Genomic DNA, 20,024 nt, shown 5'->3' with positions numbered 1-20,024 from the left:
GATGGAGGACGGCTGCAACTGCTGCCGCTCTCCAAATATGCTTCTCACACCTCCTGTGAAGCCACGGTGTAATTCTTGAAACTTCCTCCAGCCCCGCGCCGTGTTACAGATGATTGACGCTCATTGATTGTTCTGTAAAGTAGCATGTGGCATTTGTGTGTGTGTGTGTGAGAGAGATAGAGATAAAGGGGGAGAGCTAAAGATCAAATCTCATGTGTCTGTATTACAAATGCTGTGTGACGGCGAATATGCTCCTGCAAACTCCCTCGCACACATGCAGAGTTTGCCTGCAGAGTTCGTGGTTACCAAGCTGTGCTGTGCCAGAACAAGTGTGTGTTATTTGAGAGAGCCTGGGGAAGTGAGAGGACAGGAACCTCGGGAGCTGTTCTGTTCCTCAATGGCTGCAGCACGGAAGGTAGCTTTCCCTCATACTTTCCCTTGCTCCAGGCACCCGGCAAGGGAAAAAAAAAAAAAAGAAAAAGAGCTTTAATGGTGTCGGCTCGTATTGTCACAGCTGAGACAAACACTACGTACTTGCAAAGAGCAGGTCATGTGGCCTGGTATTTAAAAAGAATACCAAGAATCGAAGGGTTATTTTAACGAAATGGCTCGTCTCTGAGGTAAAAAAAAAAAACACACTAAGGAACTGAAATCCTTTCCCTGACCTGTGCACATTTTAATGTAGACAATAGAGTTTTCATTTCATTCTTTAAAAATAAATAAATAAATAAATAAATAAAACAAGCTTCTGTTCTTTTTTCTTAGAGCTGGATAATGTTGCTGTACTGACCATGAACTACTCACAAAAAGTAAAGTTGTGGTTGTTGTTATGAAGTGTGTTAACCTCAACTATGCCATGCAAATCTTTTATATATATATCACATTACATCCTGTAGACTAAATAATTAACACTTCATGTTATACAAAAACACAGGCCTTTATAGAAATCATAGGCAACAGCTTATTGTTGTGTTCAGTTTTTTCTTATTTTTATTATAATTGTTGTTTTTTCTAGCAAATTGCACCCAGCTGGCCTGTACTTACTGTAAGTTTAGAAGCATTTGTCTGGCCTAAAATGGCATTTGCGGTTTAGAAACTATTCCTGCTCTCTCTCCTTTTTCTGTTCTAAACATACAAGACGCAAGGACCCGGCTTAATTAGGATATTTCTCTGTGAAACGCACAGAAGCTGTGTTCTGTAAATATTAATTTATTTGGCAACTGCTTTTAAGCCGTACTAGCCTATCTGTCCTTACAGTTAAGAAATCAGTCTTTTCAGTGTTGATAACTGCTGTTAGACACACTAAACTATTGCACGTGCCACATGTCAGCAAATTAACATTAACAACGTTAAGGTGCTGGTGTTCAGATCACTCAGACATTCACTCCCACTTCACTGCGTCGGCTAATCTGGGTTTGAAATTCTCTTCCTTCTTGCGCGATTCTCCTCATATTTGACCGCCCATCGGCACACTGACCTTGGCATTCCTGTGACTAAGTGCAGCCACACTGCAGCTTTCAGCATTGCTGTTCGCTCTTGTTTAACCATCTCAAATATGTTTCTTCTTTTTATAGCTCCAGCTGAGTGTGCGTCGTGGAGGACGGAGGTTACCCTGTAAATCCAGAAGAAGACGCTTGAGGTTTGCAAAAAAAAAATCAATCTGTGTTTTATTATCTGCTTTAAAACTAAGAGTAATGCAGGGTAGGTTTAAGACCTGCTGTAGACTTTTACATCATTATGGCAGTAAGCAAAGGCACATGTCTTATTACCTTATAAGCTGGATTATAAGTCATTTTTACTGTTTTACCAGAACTAAATCTTAGTATGAAAATAGTTTGACTCCGTGGAATGAACACAACTTTCATGATGTCTGTTTGCCAGTGATGCTGTCATGATTATAGCGAGTCATTTTTGTTCTTATTTTCCTCCAGTAGGTAAGTTGTAGAAAGGTGATAAACATACACCTCTGTTATTTCATCAGAAGGTGGTGGTGTACAGTGTCCAGTCCAAACGGTGAAATGTTTGGGTGGTCACTGGTGAGCCCTGTTGTTTTTGCTCAGTGTTGTTTCCCATGACTCTGAGATGAGCCAGAGGAAGCCCAGTGTGATTTCCACACAGTTCCCAGGCCCCCGGATCCCTCCAAACGCAGGCCGTTACACGCAGACGCACACACTCGCTCAAAAAGTCAAGGACAAATATGCGTGTGTCTGTTTGTGTTGCCAACATTAAAAGAGATAAATGGCCTGAACATCCTTTGCTCTTTGATACACACATGTCCACTCTTACTTGTTAGCCGTAAACACAAACACGCAGACATGCAAGGCTCTCAGACCGAGGGACAGCTGCAGCTCGTCTAGTTGAAAGGTCCACTGCATAAAACTGGGGCACACTGCCCTGCGCCTCATACACGCACACTTCAGGTCACTTGAAGTTAATGGAAAGTCTGAACCCCACTTTATATTTGATATGATATCAGTAGAAGTGGCAGCAGCGGCTCACGTGTCAGTTGTGATAAACTAACCTGAAGATTATACTACTCAAACATGTTTAAATTTAGATTCTCTACTGCACAGGATTTGATCAACTTTTCTAACTTCCTATGCTTTCAAACTGATGTTATTTTCTTGCTAGCGTGGACATGGGCCTTCTGAGTGTGTCCTGTGGTATCTGCAAACAGAATGTTGTTAGTGGGAGGGCCTTTGAGGGGAGGGGCCTCTGTGGATCATCCCACAGATACTTGATCAGTTTGGGATCTAGTGAATTTAGAGGCCAGGTCAACACCTTGTGCTGTTCTTCATGTTTTTTTGAGTTGTTCCTAAAGCGTTTTCGTGGGTGCATCCTGCTGGGGATGGCTGCTGCCATCAAGGAGTGTCAGTGCTATGGGGTGGGGGTGCCCGCTCTGGTCTAGGTGGGTGCTACATGTCTAAGTAATGTTCCCACGAATGTCAGTTCCAAAAGTTTCCCAGCAGAACATTGAATTGTCACAAGATGATCAATGTTAGTCACTTCTTCTGTCAGTGCTTATAATGTTATGGCTGATAGGTGTGTAACGTGTATGGCTGCTGCTCCAGATTTAGCCAATGAAGACGACAATCAAAAAACCTGTGTTAATACATGGGTATAGTATCTTAACTAGTATTGGTATTGCTAATAACAGCACAGTTCGTTTCTGTCTTCCAGATGGCAAAGGCAAGGACGTTAGATGTGCGTTACAAAGAAAGCTAAATTGTTCCTGATTTTCCTCAGTTTATTTTCAGTCAGGTGATTGACCGTGTTAGCATTTTAAAGCTCATGCTCTTTGAAAATGGATTGTTTTAAGGAATGTCAGTCCAGTCCTTCTCGGCTCTTCCCCCCGTCTCTGTGTTTCATGTGCCTGTTTTGCAGGGCCTCTAGCTCCCTCCGTGAGGTCAGGCTTGACTTAATGAAGGTTATGTTTGGTAGAATTGCTTCAACCACTCTGAGGGCCTTCCCCTCCTAGCAGGCGTTCACAGCAGTAAAAGCTGTGGCTGTTTTAATGAGATGTTCAGGTAGAGGTGGCGGACAGAATACTATTGTAGGCTTTTACTTTAATGACCCTTTTAGACTGATTCAGTGGCCTGACCCACATTACCTTTGTTCTGTCTGGTGAGCCAATGTCCAGTTAGACCTGTTCTTATAGGATGTCTGAACAAATAGAAACCGCTTATTATGACACAGTCGCTATGAGGGCTGGGTTTAAATAAAAAATTTAAAAAAAAGCAGATTTTGAGAGTCAAATCGTTTTTTATTTTAAAAATCCATATATAGATTAATAGAACACTTGCATCCATTTTCTGTATCCTCTTTTTACCTATAGTCACAAGATTGGTTTCACATTACAAGTCTTCACAGCCACTCAATGTGACTGGTCCACATGTGAGGAAGATACAACTTCTGATGTGTGGCAGCATTTTATTCAATTTTAAAAGGTATGACAACAGAGAAGGGCTGCACAAATCAATGTCGTGTGCAAGATGTGGCAACTGCAGGTAAAATGTTGTGGAAATACTGCAAATATGCTCTGAAGTGGAAATATCTTTTCATCGATGGAATCGGGACGCTGTTGTGAGTTAGAATCTAATCTTTCCGGGAAATCGCACCCAGCCCAAGCAACCGTAAGATTACAACACATTTATTGCAGATCTGTTATTGTTAATCCACTTTATAGCTCGCCCGTTTTCTTTTGACTTTTCAATGTAATTCATCAATGATTCATTCAACAAAAGCTTTAGATCTTATTCACTTACTATAGAGATTGAACCTTCAGGTTGACTCTACTGCATGTACCAGTGATTCTCTGACTGGTAACTATTTCTTGTGACATCTTAAATAGACCAGTCTCAATTTACATTTACTGGACAAGAATTAGAACTAGACATTTAAAGGGGAATTACCGTTTTTTTTTTTTTTATAACCTGGACCTTATTTCTGGCATAAAATACGATCGTTTACTCACCCATATAACTTTGGTGTCATTTGGAATCGTTCAGACGATATTTAGATCTGCGTCTATCCATATACTGGGAGTGACTGGGGCACCGAAACGCAGCCTCTAAATAACGCAGCATCTGCTCAGAGATGAGATCATCCAGGTTAGTAGGTCAATCTACAGACCCGGGTTGATGATAACAGGTAATTCCTGACTCAACGGGGAATAGCACTAGCGTACGATAACAAAATATTGGTGAAACGAACGAGTTTCACGGCAGATAATGTGTTATTTAGAGGCTGAGTTTCGGTGCCTCAGTCACTCCCACTATATGGATGTATATCCATATATAAATATCTTTCGAACAATTCCAAATAACACCAAAGTTGTATGGGTGAGTAAAAGATCGTATTTTATGACAGAAATAAGGTCCAGGTTGTAAAAAAAAGGTAATTCCCCTTTAAGCGTTTCATTACTATGTGTTATTGTTTCTCATTTTTATTGAGTCCATGCTGCAGAACACCGCTATTGTTACAGGTTTATGATATATCAGTCAAGTGCCGTGTACTGTGCACTTACTGATGACCCTCTTATCCTAAGGTCGTCAGTAACGTGTATAGATCTGATACGGATATAAAGCAGCTTCTGTGCAGTGTTAACACTATGTAGCTTCTCTAAACCAAAGTGGAAAACTTTATGTGGTGTCGTCACACATAATCTACGATGCTATTCCTTAGGGTCTTGTGTGACACTGCTTATGTTTCAAATTATGTTATTCAGTCACATTTTCCAAACCGATTTAGGTCAGAAAACAGATCTAGCTACCTTATATCACATTGCAGTGACAGTATTTGTCCTAAGTTAGGAAAAAAAAAACTGTATGACTCACAGGAAGTCCTTGGCTGGTGAGAATAAAAGTGCCTGAATCCGGTGGAGTTTGACATTTGATAGGCAAGCTGCATCCGTCTGTCACCTCCGCTCCTGTAGAAAAGTCATCAATACGCAATAGACATTGGCTTCATTTCTGTATGAATATTATTGATGCAGGTGTGGGAGTGTGTGTGTGTGTGTGTGTGTGTGTGTGTGTGTGTGTGTGTGTGTGTGTGTGTGTGTGTGTGTGTACCAGTTATAGTGAGCAGGGGACCAGAGAGTGTGACTCATAGGGAAGAGTGGAGACTCGCAACCTGCTGCTTTCTGATAAGAGAGAAACCGAGACAGTGGGCCTTGCCTGCTATCTGCCATAAAAAAACAATGGGATGGGACACACTGGTCATCTGTCTTTTCTTCTGTCTTCTGTTTATAGTTCCTGAATCATTGAGGATAGAGTGGGCTGTAATGCTGTTGAATAACTCTTGAGACACTTTGCCGATTGTATAACAAACCCTTTTTTATTTCACTCCCAATTTCCTGTTTCTTCAACCTCCCTCCCCTACACGCACACATGCGCACACACTAAATGGGATTAAATAACTATATTTTGTATATAATGTTCTTTTCACCACTCTGGATTATGAAGGAATATAGACACATGAAAGGTTGACTCACACGCACATAATGTAAGAAAGAAATATGGCTGCCAAGATCTCCTGTGGAGAAAGCAATCGTTTATAATTCAAACTAATTATTTTAAACACGTAGGGCCTTTTTTTTTTGAAGACTGGAATTTGTCATCCTCACATCTAAAAGCTAGCCTTACAACTAGCCTAATCTGGTATGAGCCACCAATGATATTGTGTTTATCAGGCTGAACAGCTTACCCCGATCACCTCACTCTCGGCGTCCAACCCTCTTCGTAGAGTTTGTAGAGTCCTTCATTGTGTTTACGCTGTCCCCTTCTCTGCACAAAATTGCGGGATAAGTCAGCAAGGCAAATACCGCTCGGTTGCTCCGAGGGCCCTCCTGTTCCGCCATGCTGTTGACATTTGTAATTTTGAGCGAGCCGTGAAATGTAATCGGATTAAAACGGTCAATGTCAGTAGAATTAGGAGAACTGGAAAAACGGGGGGTTATTCTAAATTGGGAGTGTCCATAGATTATTTTCTCGCCACACCAGTTGTCTAGCCTAAATTGCTTCTGTTGTCTTCTGTTGTGATATAAACGGTGGATACCTCTGTAAAGCAATTAGCTGAATTGATGGTTTACGTGTTGAATATATGATGTATTTTATTTATTTAATCAGTAATTATCGTAATGCAGCCTCTTATGTTAAATCTGTTGCGGCAACTTTGCTTGAACAGTCGAGCACTTTAATTACGGTTGTTATGACTAAGTGAGTTTTTTCCTCTCTAATCTTTTCCATGGAATTACTGCGGTATTATAACCAGTTTTTTTTTTTTTCCTTTTGTTTATTACATAACAACACAAATCTCAAAGATGCTGTCGTCATTTGTTTTGGCAGCGTGGTGGTGCGTTGGATCAGCCTGCTCAGCGAGGTGCCCCGGCTCGCCCTCCCCAATGACTGCACTTATATAAGAAGGAGATTTGTTTCTAAATATTCTTGTCTATCTATTGCAGCATGTTGTGAATTGAAACCACTTCACTGATAAAAAAAAAAAAAAAAGATACGAGAACAGCTGTGCACAACCTGCCGTTTGTGGGAGAGTCTCTCAGCCGCGGTGGGATAACGGAGGGTGTGCAGTCACGAGTCATCCCTCTGCTTCTCTGTAGAGCTTTTCCTACTCTTTTGCGAATTGTGTGTATACATCTAGTGGTGTTTGTGTATGTGGATGTCCTCCCAGGATTCACCCATTCATAAGCATATGGTGTGTGGGAGATGAATTCATTTCCCTGTCTGCTGGCCAGGTTTCTGCTGATTCCTGTACGTGTCGTAATTGGCAGTTACACAGAAATGCGCCGCTTGTAATTGTGCAACAGCACATTCTCGTCGTCACTGTAGATGCAACTGTTATGACAAAATCCAGAGAAATGCTCTGGGCTCAGTTCTTCTTAAGGGTGGACGCCTGCATTCGTTTGCTCACGCACCAAAATTTCGCCAGAGAGGTTAAAAAAATGTGCATTTCTAGTGAAACTTTGCAAAGCGGGTTTCTGAGAATATATTTTTGAGCATATACGCTCGTATAAGACCTTGGTCTGTGTTTGCTCCTGGCTATCTGAACTGTAAGTAGTGATAAGTCTGCTTTATTATGGAAGTTTTAACGCACAACAAATGCTGTGAGTGAAGATAATCTTACTCAATTTGAAAACAGTGTTCTGTGGATATTAATTTATTATTCATAGTAAGACACTAAAAGCTTTAGAGCTGTCATGCGGATTGTGTTTGCCTCTGTGAATATGACAGCCACCTGGAAAAACCCTTCCACTCCTTTCTCTCAACCTTTTAGTAAATGTCTTATAAAAACCATCTTATTATTCTTAGACGCTCATGCACCATTAATATTGGTCTTGGTCTGGTAAATGGCATTTACGCCGATCAGCCACAACATTAAAACCACTGACAGGAGAAGTAAATAACATTGACCGTGTTGTGACAATACAGATAGATAGATAGATAGATAGATAGATAGATAGACAACTTTATTGATCCTTTTGGGAGGTTACCGCAGGGAAATTGACATCTCCATTGCATACAGCACTGTCAGACATACATGTACACGAATTAAACCCCAAATACCCAACACCCAGAAAAAGAATAATAATAATAATAATAAATATGTGGCTATTGCACAAATGTTGTGATTGCACATGGTTAAAAAGAAAAATACCAGCTGCACATTATTATTGTTGCACCCATGTATGGTCAGAGAATCAGGAAATCAGGAAACTGGCTGCCCCCCCGTCTTTCAGTCCCTTTCCCTTTTGTCCTCCTCCCCCCAAGTGAGTGGTAGTTGAACAGTTTGATGGCACGGGGGACAAAGGAGTTCCTCACTCTATTTTCTACATGGCATTCGTGTGGATGTTACTTAGACATGTAGCACCCACCTAGACCAGACCAGGCACCCCCACCCCATAGCAATGATACTCCTTGATGGCAGCAGCCATCCCCAGCAGGATGCAGCCTTTCACAGGAACACACACACAAAAACGCTTTAGGAACAACTCAAAAAAACACACAAAAAAACAGCACAAGGTGTTGACCTGGCCTCCAAATTCACTAGATCTCAAACTGATCAAGTATCTATGGGATGATCCACAGAGGCCCCTCCCCTCAATCCATAGGACCCAAAAGCCCCCCACTATCAACATTCTGTTGCCAGACACCACAGGACACCCTCAGAAGGCCCATGTCCATTCTCTGATGAGACACAACTGTTTTGGAGGCACAAGGGAGACCTACACAATATTAGGAAGGTGGTCATAATGTTATGCCTGATCCGTGTATATTGTGCTTTTCTACCTGTTGGGACTGGATGTGTTTTCCAGTCACAATGACACGTCTAACTGTTCCTCGTATCACTGTCTATTCTTGTCAGTTCGCTCAAACTGCATCTATCACATGCTCTAATCATTAGTTGTCATTGTATTGGACTGTAATGGATGTGTGGCAATTTACCATTTTTGTGTTGCATGCTGTCTTTGGTCAGTCAGAGAAACGCAAGATATACCTGTAATGCAGTTGAATGGCGCCACGACAAACCTTGTCAACCGTTGTGGGCCTTCCCTTCCTGACAGCTGATTATCCAACTTATGTTGTTATCTAATGCCTCCAGTCAAGCTGCTTAGATTAAAATCACTGCACTTTGATCCAGGTCCAACCTTCAGATCTCAACAAGGTCTTGGTGCAAAATAACAATTTACTCTTCCAGCACACTCCTGTGCATGCACTTGTCATCCTCCAGTATTCCGTGGTTTGGGTTTATCCGCCATTTTGGGAACCTCCATTGTCTTTTATGTGACTTTTTATGCCTCCGGCTGATTTTAGTAACACACTGCAAACAATAATGGAGTTATTTAGAAGTGCGTTGCAAACGCTGACACAATGTACGGGGGAGCACTTCCGTTTCCAAAGGAACAACTTCTCAAGGGTTTGCCTTGGAAAGAGAAGTTGTTTTCTCTTCCGCTCATGCAGTTGCTTCCTGAGCCCTTAGGAGGAAGGAATTCCCTCTAGTGCCTGTTGCCCACCCTACGTCTAAACACACACTGAAGCTGGTTATACGCATCAACACACGGCCTCTAAGCAGTAAAGAGAACCCTATCTGAGTGATTAGATAAGGCGGTCTGCAGAACAAAACTATGTGCTTTTTGACATGTACTGTAACGACTGAGTGCTACCCCCATGCGGGCAGCCTGTTAACTTAAAAGTGTCTCCTCTACCAACAAACATAATTCGCCTGCAGCTCAATTTACCTGCAGAGACAACTTGTATATAAGATAGTGGACAGTGCGGAAAGACCACATGTTCCCCTTAAGGCATCACCTCACGGCCCACTAAGCCCAAGACTCTGACTCAAGTCTAAATAATTTATTTCTCAACAAATTCACCCACCTGACAGTTAGATTCTCATTTCAGTTTCTTGCATCATCGCGTCTCTTTTGTTGCTTTGCTGCTCTGTTCTGATAGCCTTCATTGTCCTCTCTGCCGTGCTCCTCAGCAGGATCTTAACAATCGTATTTATTCTAGCTGCAGGCTTTTATTAAATTACTTTCCCCTGCGCTCTGGCAATTCTCTCTTTCCCAGTGCCTCTCACTCAGCCACACATACCCTTGCACACAGTAGTCCAGTGGGGGGTGGTTTTCACTTGGCTGACCTCGGCCCCACCCTCCACACTTCCCCACCCTGATCTGGGCCCCACTGTTCCCTATTCAACTGACCAACAGATGCTATTCAGATCAGACCAAAGCTGTTCCTACTCACAGCTTGGGTTAGTAGTGGAGGATGGGATAAGTAGGGTCTTTGCCCCCCTCATCCTCCCACCCACTTCCCTCTGTGCACACCCTCACATCTCACGCAGAAGCCCTGCCCCAGATAAACTTGACACAATGAACGGCACATTTTGCGATTCGAAGTGAGGCGACACTTTAACAGATGACAGTGTAAAAAAGACAATAAATTCTACACATACATCAAGACTGATCTAATTTAGTAAATACAGATAACTAAAGACATAAACATTTATACAGAAACTAAAATAAGTATTCTTTATAAACAGTATAGTTTCAGGAAGGAATTAACTGTAATTTGTACAACATGGAATTTGACACTGTTGCTGTTATTTTTTAGTTAAGAAGGCACAACATACATCTCTAAGGCTCGTTAATTAATATGCTTTATCAATATTTGTTCAGTCTCAGTCTAAAACGGCAAGTTGGACTGTTTCTTGGCGTGGGAACAGTGACTTCCCGGACTCCTGTTATCACCTTAAGGTTGTCGAGTTAATGCTGTGTATATAAAACAAGTTTAATGACCTGCACGGGTGGATTTTGTCACCTTTGGCCAGAGCTGTTTCCCCTTGTTTCCAGTCTTGGAAGCGTACAGACTGCTGGTTATACCTTCATACACCACAGTGATGTGATGTGAGAGCCTTCTCTTGATCTTGCAAGTCTTTCAGCTTCACGTCCACTCGAGCAGCAGAGCAGTCTGTTGTGTGACGAAACACACATTTCTGCGCCTCATTAACTGACAGTGACAACAATACAACGATCGGCCACAACATTATGACCACTGACAGGAGAAGTAAATAACATTAACCATCTTGTGACAATTCAATGTTCTGCTGGGAAATGTTTGGACCTGGCATTCATTCATGTAGACATGTAGCACCCACCTAGACCAGACCAGGCACCCCCACCCCATAGCAATGACACTCCTTGATGGCAACAGCCATCCCCAGCAGGACACACACACAAAAACGGTTTAGGAACAACTCAATAAAACGTGAAGGTGTTGACCTGGCCTCCAAATTCACTAGATCCCAAACTGATCAAGTATCTGTGGGATGATCCATAGAGGACCCTCCCCTCAAAGTCCCCCACTACCAACATTCTATTGCCAGACACCACGGGACACCCTCAGAAGGCCCATGTCCATTGTCTGATGAGTCACAGTTGTTTTGGAGGCACAAGGGAGACGTACACAATATAAGGAAGGCGGTCATAATGTTATGCCTGATTAGTGTACGTCATTTTGTTAATGAGACTGACTGGCTACAAATCATTCTCCAAATCCACTCTTCATTTTGAAGTTTGCTCAGTGTGCTCGATTCTCATTTTTATGATGCAAAATCACAAACACTATTGAAACTGGAGCTGCTGTATATTCCCCACTTCCCTAAAGTAATGAAGGTTATTAAGTTTCTCCCTGCAACTTATTGTTTTTTTTGTTTTTTTCTTCTCCGTGCGCTTTCTTTTAACGCTTCTTTTATTAGTCATGTGCTTAATTAATCACTCATGTCCCGGAGGAATTGAGTATGCTCAGGCACTTCAGGGAACCAACAAAAGTGGGAAGTCCATTTATAATGAGTAAAGTCATATCTTTATTTGCCTAGATAGAGATAAGCCCTGTGGAACTGTTACACTCACAAAGAAAACCATGCAAATACGTGCAGCTTTGTTACTTAAAGCTTTTAGATACTCGCCTCTAAAAAAAAAAAAAAAAAAAAAGGTAAAATGGTGTAAAGAGCGCCATGATACTACTTATTTAAAGGTTAAGGAACTCAGCTATAATCTGGTTCACATTCCTTTTATGATTGCATTTATTTCTAAGAACTGGAAAAACGACGGGAAAATTGAACCACTTCGTTTTCTCTTTAACTCCTTCACTCTGCCTATCTCGTCTAGATTAATCCGTCTTTTACTTGCTTCCCTGCATGTAAGAATCCGTGTGTGTGTGTGCGTGTGTGTGTGTGTCAAATGACCTATTGAAATCGTTGCAGTGCAGTGCGCCTGTTACCACGGCAACACGGGCTTCTCCGTCTCTCTCAGTCTTTCTCTCTCTCTCTCTCTTTCTGGCTCTGCGACTCGCTCTTGTCTCCCCCTCCCCTTTTGTCCCCCCCCCACCCCACCCCTACACGCCAGAGCGGGGTCACGTGACCGTGCTGACGTCAGGCTGGAGGGAGGCAGGCAGGCAGGCAGTCAGTCAGAGGAGCGAGTTGGTTTGTGGGCTTTGAATAAACCTCCTGCTCAGACGAGGAGACCCGGGGAGTCTGTCAGCTCTGTTTCAGTCACTCAGTCTCTCTCTTCTCCTTCGCCCTCAGCTGGTCTCCTCCCTTCTGTCTTTGTTTTTCTTGATTCTCTTTCTCTCTCTCTCTTTTTTGCCTGTTGCTTCTCCTCCTCCTCCTCCTGCTGCTGCCGCTGCCACAAACTTAGTCTAGAAAGAAAGTGCTGGGTGATGGACTGCTGAACAGCTTGTACGTCGCTACAAAGTGAGGTAAGCTTCCCGTGTTTTCTCTTTGTGCGTGTATTATGTGCTTTAGCAGCCAGTGGTTGCTTCTGGAAGGATGTGCAGCAAGTTAAAGCTGGATAAATACGGGCTTTTATTTCACGCGTTTGAGTCACAAACCTGCACAGAAGGGAAGTTGTGAATGAAACTCTGCGAGTCTCTAAACGCGTTCAATCGTTTAGCTACACTTTAGTGTTGACTTTATGCAGAAATGCAGTGTGATGTTTGAGGGGTTCCCCAGGATGAGGGTGTGCTCTCGAGGGCTAGTCGCTTTCTCGTACAGCAAACACAGCCAGATCTGTTTTCGGACCCCATGCAGGAAGTGGAGTGCACGGCAGAAGAGAGAAGGAAGGCAGAGTGTGAACATTAGCGGGGCTGTTTCGTGATGTGTAGCTCCACATGGCTTTTCCTCCCAGAGCGTTGCTAATGTCAGAGGCAGCAGTGTGGGCTGGAGCTGCTGGCTCTGTCTGCCAGAGAGTCAGAGGCAGGCAGGCAGGGAGGGAGGGAGGCAGGGAGGGAGGTAGGGAGGGAGGCAGGGAGGGGGCAGAGCAGCTGCCACCTGCCCCCGTCAGAGGCGATGGGAAAGCCTCAGTGGCATGCACTTCAGAAATGTGTCTCTCGCTGTCTCAGGGTCAGTTTGGGATTTTATTGTTTAAATAAATAGCAAATAAATCAATAATGGGCATTTTTCCAAAGGAATTTAAGTTTTTATAGGAATTTTCAAGAAAAGTGCCTTGCTTGAGAATTCCCTCTCTTCCACCCTCCTTACCGTCAAACACCCCCCTACCCCACCCCCTGCATGCCTCAAACAAAAGCATGCCAGCTTGCATTTAGTCCAAATAGGGAGGAAAGAAAGGGGGAAATGTGGATAACAAGTGGTTTGGGTCCAGTCCCTACAATACTCCTCACTCCCTCTTTTTTCTCTCCCGCTCCTCTTGAACTCCACTGCGAGTCTTTATCTTGTTCTCTCCTCCTCAGCACCACGTCCCGTCTTCCGGCTCATTGAAGTGGACACCAGCCAATAGCACGTAACAGGTCTCTGTTGCTGTATCTGAAGTATCCTCATCCCAGATATCCGCTGCTCACCATTTAATTAAACGTTGACGGCTGTGCAGAAGATTAGGACACAAATTAGCATTTGCTGTGTTGATTTGATGGGATTTCTTTCTGGCTTTGCTTTGTAAGAGAGATTATTGTGACATAATACCATACCATTTGAGGACGCGCTTTTTTAATCCGTGAATAGCATTACATTAGTTAAAGTTAACTGCTTTTAGTTGGCTCAAAGCAGTAATTCCTGATTTTAGGCCTTATGTGTTTCATCAGGATATATTTCCTTTACTGACCTCAGAAGCAGATTGAAAGTGACATGAGAACTTAACGCTCAACGGTTTGTGCAAGCTACAAGTCAAAGCATCTGTCTTTTTTTTTTTTTTTAAGTGTAGTATTCATGTTAGAGAGTTTCAAACGCCTGAGGGTGCATCTTTTAGAAGTCTTGCCCTAAAAATGAGCTGCATCAACAGCACAAGAGGCCGTTTGAGTTCAGAGGCAAAACCATCTAGCCTCTTTCCCATCTAGCAACATAAGACTTTGTGCACAAGCATATTGCGATATTTTTTTTTGTGTGTGTGTGTGTGGGTTTGCATGCTGTGTGTATTCTGGCAGCATAACAACAAGTTAAAAGAGGATGCACATTGTAAAATAAAGAGACAAGGTGTATATTGCTCTAAACTCCAATTCAATCTGGAGTCGCTTGCTTTAGTTAATCAATCAGTGTGCGTGGTTGTTTGAAAATGACGTCTCTGTTGGTTAAAATTTCCTGTGGGTTTCTATTTTGGTGTTAAATGAGACAGAATGCCCAAAATGCCACCTGATGTGCACTTTTCCGCAGCATCATACGGCTAAAATAATCCACCGAACCATCCACTTTTAGAAACTGAAGAATGCCAAATGCAATTTCCTGCTTTGCTGCGAGGGGAAGGGGGCTTGTAGACAAATGAAAAGTATATTTCAGCAGACAATAGTACAGCGTTGCAAAATTACATAATCTTTCATCGCCATTTGTTCAGCGTGACTTGTTTCAGGATTGCCAGTACGTTTCATCCACTTTGCTGTTATTAGCATCGTACTGTACGCGAATCATCTGCATCACATTGTGTGCACCGTGAGCTCTTGCAGTGTGCATCTGTGCGGTTGCAGGTGGGGTGGGTTACTTGCATGCACGTCCCTGTGTTTCTGTTATATACACATGAATGTGAAGGTTACCTCTGTGTAGATGTAGCTGCTACGAGTTTGTGTGTGTATTGTAAGTGTATACTGCATTGGGCCTTTATTGATTTAAGGTGGTTGTATCTCAGAACAAGTTGACTTGTTTCCCTTCTAGTGTTCTTGCAGCCAAGCCTACACATGCACAGAGACATTTGAGCGATGTGTTATGCCCACATCCGTTCAAAAAAACCTGGAGAAGATGGTTTAATTCGGTTACAGCTGAACCGTATGAACCAGGCTTCTCTAACATCCTGTTTTGTACTTAAGGGAGTCTCATGTAACGCTGGTGGAAACTAACTTGAAGGCAGTTTATGTAACTGTTGATTTATGACCAGAGGCAGAGAGGGAGACGGAAACAGAAAGGAATAGAAAGAAGGAGTTTAAGTGATATATTCAGCTATAAGAGAAGAGACAGACGCTTTGGGAGGCAGTCGAACATTTTTCCTCCCTGGGTTCCTCTTACTGTGTTACCAGGTGAAAATGGTGGAGCATCTTCAAAACCTGGAAGTGTTGGGCTCTGTCTTTATTGTGTTTAATTGTTCAGTGACAGATATTATTTTTGTTTGCATAAGACGTCCAACGCATCGTTACACATACTTTTTGCTTTACTGTTAAGTTTAGTTCCCTTAAATTAGTGTACTTAAAATTTCTTTAAATGTTTCTGTATGTGGTTGCGAGCTGTTGACCGTGCTGCATCAGACCCATAAGAAGCACTGTCAATACTTCTGCTATATTAACGAGGAAACTCACAATTATCAAGAAAACGTGAAATATAGTGTTAAAAGGAAAGACTCTGTGTATCTGTGATGGCCTCTGTCATTTACTTCAAGATATTGTGTGGATGTTTCATTCTGCATTTGGCAGAAATGTGCACGTACACACATGCATAAAATCCTTAAAGACACCTGCTCGTCTAAACATCTACAGAACCACTAATGGTCAAGAACTCCCCCGAGTTTATTTAATGGAAAGAAAATAAAGTTTTATGGTATAATTTGCAGTTTAGTGTAGCATTTGGCTGTAATCTGAAGTGGAAACTGTTAAAATGGCCCACTTACATAAACACCCACTTAGCAATGGCACGGCTCAATTCACTTTCTCCTGGTGTCAAATACTGTGCAAAACCTCACTCTGGGTGAACTGGAAAAGAAGTAGGTACGCACTTTCCAATTGTGCGTGAACATATGTGACACTGCCCCCCTTCACACCAATCAGAGTAGAGACCTTTTCTTCATAAGCAGGTGCTGAAAAATCATACTTGGCCTACGCGTGAACATGTAGGTCACTGTGTTACTGCACATAGGCGGGCGGCTGTGACATTTTTCACTACTTTTATCTGCACGCGCCGTAAAGGTCGAAACAAAATGGACCAGGACGCTTACGAGACAATTATACTTCTCTGCCGAGGTGTTGTGGTTTGTGTCTGTAGTTCAAGTGAAGTCTGCTTACTCATTGACTGCCAAAGCACCACCACACTAGATGGATGTGTCACACATTTATTAGATAGTATTCTGTTTTCATTGCACACTACTACAAGTATTGAATAAAACGCACAAAAGTTCAGGCTGACACATTGTACGTCTTGCAGCCTCTGCGTTTATATAGCATCACCGCTATATGTAGTTAAGTATTTCAGAGTGTGTATGTCAGCTGCTGGTGGAAACTGCGTCCCCACACTACCACTACAACATGCTGAATTCATCCCTGACATTTAAAACATGTCAATAATGCGTTCCATTTCAGTTGTTGCCGTACAAGTTTCTTTTTGCTAAAGCTCTGGATTTTATCGTCGTATTAACTTTTTATTATCCGTGCATCATGAAGGAGGCGTTTGTTTCAATGCCGGCCTGTCTGAATAGAACGACTTCCAGCATTAATGAGGCCCTGCGGTCTGGGACTCTTCAGAGATAGTTGGAAGAGTTAAAAAATACATTCTGACAGATGACATAAGACATGCTAACGGAAACGTTTAACGAGTGCAGTGCTCTGCGGTGCAAGTCTTCAGAGTTTAATAGCGAGATTTATATGACGAGTATATAAACAGATTAAGGGACCAGCGCGTCGGCCATTTACGTTTATTAGAGATGGAGATGATTGCGTCAGGTGTCTAGGCCTGAGCACTACAAATGAGATAAGAGGAATCCCAATAGAGTAGCGCTTGTGAAAGTATTCATCTGGATGACAAACAAGCTGAGTGAGGGCTTGCAGACAAGACTCGTGATGGTTTCAAGGGACAGCTGGTCATCCATGCTCTTTGTTGTTCTCCAATGGGCTTCTTTCTGAAGGGATCATAGGTCATTCAGCCGAAATGCAGCCCCAGTGGGGTGTGGAATGCTCTGAAGGATTGCCTCCGGCGAAAAGGTCCTACGTAAGGCGACAGTCGCTGCTCGTAGGTCACACTTTAAAGGATAGCCTCGGTCTATAAGCTCCCATGCATTGATGTAGAGGAACTATGGGAAGCAGATGTTCTATTTTTACCGCAAAGTGAAATTCACACACACTGTCATGTCAAGCTGGACACAAGAGACAAAAGAAGGAGGTCTTTTTGTGTGAGCTGTCGCTTTCTAGAGAATAGTTGTCGGGGGTTTACTGAAAATCTATTTTTACATAAAGGAGGTTTCACTGCAACACACACTGGGAATTAAATCATACAAATAATTGCGTGTGTCGGACAATGAGTGTCTTTCATGTCTAATTGGCATATTTTCTTAGTTTGGCGTAGCTAGACTCAATTCTTAACAGAATATGAGTCTGTTAACACTCATTGAAATGTTTCTTTTTGGAGATTTTCAAACAATACAGACAAAATAATGTCTCTGCATTCAACTGGATAGTCCTACAACCAATCAGAGCCATTTTGTTGTAAACAGGATAGGTTGTTTGGCTCTGTAAGTTCAATAATTTCATATTTCTGTCTGGTTTTAGTTGAATGTGTGGTCAGCAGACTCGACATTCATGCCACGATTGCATGTGAAGGATGGGAACTGGAAGAAAACTTTTGCAAGCAGAACTGAAACACGCATTTCCTAGATGTGGTTGTTCACGCGTTTATAATAATGATTATAGACATTCAGAACTTGGATTTTAAGACTTTTCTCGGTGTATTTGTCTATTTTCTGCAGTGTTATACAAACAAAGGGAAGGTGGATGCCATCCAGGTGAGACTACTTTACTTTGTTGCTATGTCTCTGAGGTTTGAAGTTAATATTGGAGAGGTGGAATGATATTGCCGTACAAAAGTGTGCAGGATATTTTAGTGGTATTAATATAATATACTAATGTAAGTGTTTTGCAAATAAGTCAGTCTCTAACATGTCTGTCTGGGTTGATTTTGTTCTGTAGTTACTGGTGATAACAGCAATGGTTACGTCAAAATTATTTTTCTGATTACAAATAATGCTTTTGCAATATAGCTTAGTCACACTAGGTTAGGCTAACATTACTACAGTATATTGTATGCACTCACTGGTGTTGACGAAGACATTACAGATGAATGTTTGGTCTGCAAAGATTAGGGAACTGATAACTCATTAGTTCACTCTGGCTAATTTAAATTAGATATAAATATCTTTTGGGTGGGATGACTATAAGAAAATGAATAACTACTGGAAAGGTTATAGTTAAGTGATATAAAATATTAAATGTAATGCTGAGGTGTTAACTGATAAAAGACAAAAAAAAGATGAAATGTGCTTTATTGGAATATTGAGGCTTGATGTCGCTGATGTTATTTTACTTTTCTACTTTTCACATGAAGCTCAGAGTCACTTTAAAGCACAGCAGCATTGCACGTGAAGGTGTGACAGCAAAGAGATGATGGCTGTCAGATATAAAGCTACTCAGAGTTCCTCCATGCTTGGCAGAGATCTTTGGCAGGCGAGATTCATGCCCCTCCAGGTTATGAGAAGCGAAAGAAGGAGAGTGCTATCACTGAATTGTCATTGAAGAATCAAGTGGACGCATTATCTGGCTGGAAATTGCCGTTTTCTGAAGCTGTACATTGATTGCGAGCCGTCAGAAATAGAGACTCTTTCCCGGAGCAGGGGACAAAGAAGAGTTCGTCCTTGTTGTGTTTCAGCTCGGGTGCTGTTGAAGCAGCTGTTCACGAGACGGATAGAGATGCTGTAAACCCACACAGATTAGTGTTTCACTGCTGCTAGTTATGAATATCTTTTCTGTACATATGACAAATGCTGTGTGAGAACTGTCCTTCCCTGTGTGTGTTAGTTATCTACCCAGTAAGCTCCTCTGTCATTTTATGATGTCAATTTTATTTATATGGCGTCAATAACAATACAAAAATTGTCTCAAGACGCTTTACAAAACCCGACCTGAACCCCCAGAACAAGCAATGAGACAGACATAGAGCAGTTAACATGCTATACAGTAGTAGCACAGAACTGCATGACTAGTAATAGATAAGAAATTAGAGGACAGGAGCTTTATGCCAGAGAGAAGAGAGTAGAGGACATGCTCAGTGCATCGTCCCCCAGCAGCCTAGGCCTATTGCAGCATAACTAACTATAAGCTTGATCAAAAAGGAAAGTCTTAAGCCTTAAAAGTAGAGAGGGTGTCTGCTGCCTCCCGATACGCTATGTGAAATTAATAGTGAATCTTTTTGATGCTGCGTTTAAGGATATTAAAACACATTTTGGTCATTTAGTTTTAGATTTAGTTTGGGTCTGAGAACTCGTGGGGGACAAATAACCAGCAGAGATGTCTGTTACTTAATTATTTTTACTCATTTTAAATCCAGTGTTGAAATAAACTCGTCATTATCATTGATTTGCCACAGCATTGACATTTAAGGTCATTGCATTTGTGAATGAATTAAAGTTCATTCACAAATGTAAATCAGTGAGATGTTATCTGAATAACTAGCCGAACAAAATCCTCAAACACGCTCTGGCGTATGAAGAAAGACTGATTTTAATTATGGTTAGTGATTGGAGGCGCACTCTTACTTAAGCTGTT

At 42.1% G+C, this 20,024-nt stretch overlaps 1 protein-coding gene across 4 annotated transcripts in view; it reads left to right on the top strand.

Moving 5' to 3' along the window:
• ncalda (neurocalcin delta a) overlaps window positions 1–20,024 on the top strand; it is a 59,037-nt gene that overhangs the window by 13,524 nt on the left and 25,489 nt on the right. Inside the window, exon 3 of one of the 4 annotated variants that reach the window (XM_084556370.1) lies at window positions 1,575–1,639. The gene's annotated coding sequence lies outside the window, so the exon portion shown is untranslated. Of the gene's footprint in view, window positions 1–1,574; window positions 1,640–12,564; window positions 12,771–20,024 lie in introns of those variants that run through there. The other 3 variants (XM_084556373.1, XM_084556372.1, XM_084556371.1) reach the window with 3 other exon arrangements.

This window comes from Chelon labrosus (genome assembly GCF_963514085.1).
Source record: "Chelon labrosus genome assembly, chromosome: 12".
NCBI classification, from domain to species: domain Eukaryota; kingdom Metazoa; phylum Chordata; class Actinopteri; order Mugiliformes; family Mugilidae; genus Chelon; species Chelon labrosus.
This window is presented reverse-complemented; position numbering and strand designations above follow the sequence as displayed.